This window comes from Hipposideros armiger, unplaced genomic scaffold (assembly GCF_001890085.2).
Source record: "Hipposideros armiger isolate ML-2016 unplaced genomic scaffold, ASM189008v1 scaffold_490, whole genome shotgun sequence".
Classification (NCBI taxonomy): Eukaryota; Metazoa; Chordata; class Mammalia; order Chiroptera; family Hipposideridae; genus Hipposideros; species Hipposideros armiger.
In genome coordinates, this window is record NW_017731840.1 from 948,113 (window position 1) to 953,456 (window position 5,344).

The following is a 5,344-nucleotide window of genomic DNA, read 5'->3' on the forward strand; positions in this document are numbered from 1 at the left end:
TTATCCACTCAGCCACTCTGTCTTTTGATTGGAGCATTTAATCCATTTACATTTAAAGTGATTATTGATAGGTGCATATTTATTGCCATTTTGTTATTTCTATTTCTGATCTTCCTGAGTTAACTTGTTTTCCCCTTTCTCCTCTTTAAAAAAGCCCTTTTAGCATTTCCTGCAATGCTGGCTTGGTGGTAATGAATTCCTTAAGTTTATTCTTTTCCGAGAAGCTCTTTATCTCTCCTTCAATTTTAAGTGATAGCCATGCTGGATAGAGCAATCTTGTTTGTAGGCCTTTATTTTGCATCACTTTGAAGATTTCCTGCCACTCCCTTCTCGCCTGCAGAGTTTGTGTGGAAAAATCAGTTGTTAGTCTTATGGAGTTCCTTTGTATCTAACGTGCTGTCTTTCTTTTGCTGCTTTTAGGATCCTGTCTTTTTCTTTAACCTTTGCCATTTTTACTATGATGTGTCTTGGTGTGAGCCTGTTTGGGTTCAGCTTGTTTGGAACTCTCTGCACTTCCTGGGTTTGTATGTCGATTTCCTTCACCAGGGTAGGGAAGTTTCCTGTCATTATCTCTTCAAATAAGTTTTCAATTTATTGCTGTCTCTCTTCTCCCTCTAGTACCCCTATAATGTCAATGTTGGTATACTTGATATTGTCCCAGAGGCTCCTTAATCTCTCCTCAACTTTTTGAATTCTTTTTTTTTTTCTGTTCTGTTTGGATGTTTTCTGCTACCTTATCTTCTATATTGCTGGTTGGATCCTCTGTTTCATCTAATGTACTGTTGATTCCCTGTAATATGTTCTTCATTTCTATTATTGTATCCTTTATTTCTAACTGGCTCTTTTTATGATTTCCATCTCCATTTTTATGCTCCCTAGCTCTGTGTTGAAGTTCTCCCTGATATCATTGAACATTCTTATAACCAGTGTTTGTAACTCTGTGTCTGGAGAATAAAATTTTTTTCAATGGTTTCTTTATTGTTATTATTATTCCAAATGTATGAGGCTCTTTTTAGTTACCTTGCATCACAGTGAGGAATATTTTTTTCTGAATGTTACAGATTTTTGGGGATTTGTTGGGACTTCCTTTAAAACTTAATACTTGGTCAATTTAAAAAAATGTACCACGTGTGCCAAGAAGAATATTTATTCCATAATTATTGGTTACAGTGTTCCATATGTGCCCATTAAAAACAATTTGGAATATATTGTCACTGCTCACCAAAAGTGAGGCCAGAGTGACCTAGTAAGAAAGGAAACATACAGGAAAATGAAAGTCCCTTCTACTCTTCTTTCCGTGGGGTCTTACTTTAGCTCCACCTGTTGGTAGACAGTAATGGAGCATTTCAGAGTTCCAGTCCCAGCATCATAGTCAAGACTAGAAGGCCATGTTCAAACCAAGAGACAATGCTTTAATAACTGGCATGCATGCAATGAAATGACAATTATGATTAACTTACTTATGTGCATCTAAGTTTCCAAAATATTGCTACAGGTACCATCAAACTAATAAATCCATAGTTGTGGGCAAAATCATTACTCTGGACATGTAAAAAAAGCACTGGAGGGAAATAATGAAGCAGTGGTTCAATAACTCTTTTCCCGTGTCTTGCCTTTTCAAATATCTCTGTCAGCCTATATACATTTGAAGTATTTCTTATTCAGTAGTAAATGACCATTGTCCAATGAAACTGACAGGATTTTCACAAGATGGAAGAGTCTCTAGCTTAGTTTTAATTTATCCATATGGTCTACACCATCCCATCCATGTCGTGTTTCTCAGGTCTCATGAATGTCACTGGTCACCGTTGTTCACAGTCTAATTAACGATCCCATTACCCCACTTTGTGAACTAGGACAAGGGATGGCATGGTTATATGCAGTCTGGTGCACCATGTTAGGCATGTAGGAGCTGCACTGATGAAACAGAACCTGCCTTTAGAGGTCTTACAATTTGACAAGTGAGGAAAGACATGGAAGTTTGACTAGAATATAATTATTCCATCAGTTTTCAACATACCATCGCATTTCTTTCTTGCTTTTGCCCAAGATCTCAGAGTTATCCAACTTCTCTCCTGTCTCATAGATAGTCAGTGACCAGATGCAGCCTATTTTTACTATGGCATCTTCAGAAAGCCCTAGTCCTTTTTTCCCCAAACACCCCTTCAGAGGACCTCATCAACCCAACCCTGTTTTCTCTACACACAGGCTTCCTGCTCTTCAACAACTCCTCTGCCCATGCCCACCCCAGCCCCGACAAGCATACAATACTTCCTAGCTAATCTGTATGATTCAACTTTTACCATGTTCTTTCTCTCCACAGAAAGCCCCAGGCTACCTTTCCTGAGTGTGTAAAATATACCACCTAAACTTTGTTTCTAAATTTAGCTTCCAAGCTCCCCTCCTGTCCTGTCTGATGTTCCTTTCCAGCTTTATCTCTCATGCATTCTCATCCCCACTCCCTGCTGCTCATCTTGTATTCCCTTGACCATATTTCTGCCCCCTCTCCCTTCCACCAGCATGGCCAGAGAAGGAAATGTGGATTATTCCTTTAGACACTTTTTGGGAAAATTATGATTAGAAAATTAGTCCCATGTGATGCTTGCATTAGATGGGAAGTCATCCTGATCATCTGATCCAATATTATAATTTAGATATCTAAAATGGTTAAATAAATGAAAGAACTCATTGTTTTTTCATTCTCTGAGGAAAAACTCATAGTCATCATTACTCACAATTTATAAAATGAATACTCACATATTTTTTAAATGCTTCCTTGGTAATTTATGTGTTTTCCAAAAACATTTATAATTTTCAGCGTCCAGTGCAAAATTGAAGCACAAAGCCCCCTGTTCAACGATTATTAAGAATTTCAAGATGGCAACAAAGGAGCATTACAATTTCTTACAAAACAGCATGGGTTGTATGTGTAGGAATCCCACCTTGATCTTTCCTTTACATGTTGTATTTATTCCATGGGGAATTCTAAGAAATATGAGCTAAATTCAATGTTTAAATATATAGACTACATTACCTAGGCTCCTGCTATCTCTGACAACCCTCTTGGTTAAGGGCACAGCCCTGGGCACAAGATTGTGCCCTTCCAACCCTGATGCCACAACTTCTTACCAGGTTACTTAACTTCTCTGTAGCTCAGATTCTTCATATGTAAAGGTATGATAAAACAGCATCCAAATTACAGGGTTCCTATAGGGGTTTAAGGACAATACAAATAATGTGCTTAGGACAGGGCCTGAGATGTAGAATGCTCTATAAAAACACTGGGCCGGCCGAGTGGCACGTTGGTTAAGAACTGGCTTGGGATGCCAGAGGGCCCCAGTTTGGATCCCACATATGAGAGCCAGTGACACTGCCCTCTACAGCTAAGATGCTGAACAACAGCTCAACCTGGAGCTGGGCTGCTGTGAGNTTCCAATTTGGATGCCTTTTATTTCATTTTCTTGTCTGCTTGCTGTAGCCAGAACTTCCAGAACTAGGTTGAATAGAAGTGGTGAAAGTGGGCAGCATTGTCTTGTTCCTGATTTTAAGGGGAAAGCTTTTAGCCTTCCCCATTGAGTACGATGTCTGCTGTGGGCTTATCATATATGGCCTTTATTATGTTGAGATATGATCCCACTATTCCCTCTTTGCTAAGGGATTTTATCATAAATGGTTGCTGGATTTTGTCAAATGCTTTTTCTGCATCTATTGATATGATCATATGATTTTTATTTTTCACTTTGTTAATGTGATGTATTACATTAATTGATTTACGGATATTGAACCAATCTTGCATACCAGGAATGAATCCCACTTGATCATGGTGTATGATCTTTTTAATGTGACACTGAATTCGGTTTGCTAGTATTTTGTTAAGGATTTTTGCATCTATGTTCATTAGGGATATTGGCCTGTAGTTTTCTTTTTCTGCAATATCTTTGTCTGACTTTGGGATCAGAGTAATAGTGGCCTCATAAAATGTGCTTGGGAGCCTTCCCTCCTTCTGTATTTTTTGGAATGGTTTGAGGAGAATAGGTATTAATTCTTCTTTGAATGTTTTGTAAAATTCGCCTGTGAAGCCATCTGGTCCAGGACTTTTGTTTGTTGGAAGCTTGTTGATTACTGACTCAATTTCTTTGGTAGCAATCAGTCTGTTCAGGGTTTCTGTTTCTTTTTGTTTCAGACTTGGTAGATTGCAAGCTTCCAGAAATTTATCCATGTCTTCCAGATTGTCAAATTGGTTGGCATATAGTTGCTCGTAGTATTTTCTTACAATTTCCGGTATTTCTGTGGCATCTGTTCTCAATTCCCCTCTTTCATTTCTGATTTTATTATTTGGGTCGTCTCTCTGTTTTTCTTGGCGAGTCTGCCTAAAGGTTTGTCGATTTTGTTTATCTTTTCAAAAAACCAGCTCTTGATTTCATTGATGTTTTGTATTGGTTTTTTTTTTTTGTCTCTTTCATTTCTTTATGCTCTGGTCTTTATTATTTCCTTCCTTGGACTCCCTTTGGGCTTGTTTTGTTGTTCTTTCTCCAGTTCCCTTAGGTGTAAAAATAGTCTGTTGATATGAGATTGCTCTTATTTCTTCAGATAGGCCTGCATTGATATGAATTTTCCTCTTCGGACTGCTTTCACTGCATCCCATAGATTTTGAGTTGTTGTGTTTCCATTGTCATTTGCCTTGAGATAGCATTTGATTTCTTCCTTAATCTCAGTTTTGACCCAGTCGCTGTTTACTAGCATGTTATTCAGCCTCCATGTTTTTGTGTGCTTTCCAGGTTTCTTTTTATAATTGATTTCCAATTTTATAGCATTGTTGTCAGAGAAGATGCTTGATATGATTTCAATCTTCTTAAATTTATTGAGACTGGTTTTGTGTCCTAACATGTGGTCTATCTTGGAAAATGTTCCATGTGCACTTGAGAAGGATGTATATTCTGTTGTTTGGGGTGAAATGCTCCAAAAATATCAATTAAATCCAGCTGATCTAAAGTGTCATTTAAGGCCACTGTTTCCGTGTTGATTTTCTGTCTGGAGGATCTGTCCCTTGGTGACAACGGAGTGTTGAAGTCCCCTACTACGATAGTGTTGCTGTTGATCTTTGTCTTTATGTCTGTCAAAATCTGTTTTTTATATTTAGGAGCTCCTATGTTGGGTGCATAGATGTTTACTAGGGTTATGTCCTCTTGTTGAATTGATCCTTTTATTATTATGTAGTGTCCTTCTTTGTCTTTTATTGTAGTCTTCATTTTAAAGTCTATTTTGTCTGAAGTAAGTATTGCTACTCCCGCTTTTTTCTCATTTCTAGTTGCGTGAAATATCTTATTCCATCCCTTTACTTTCA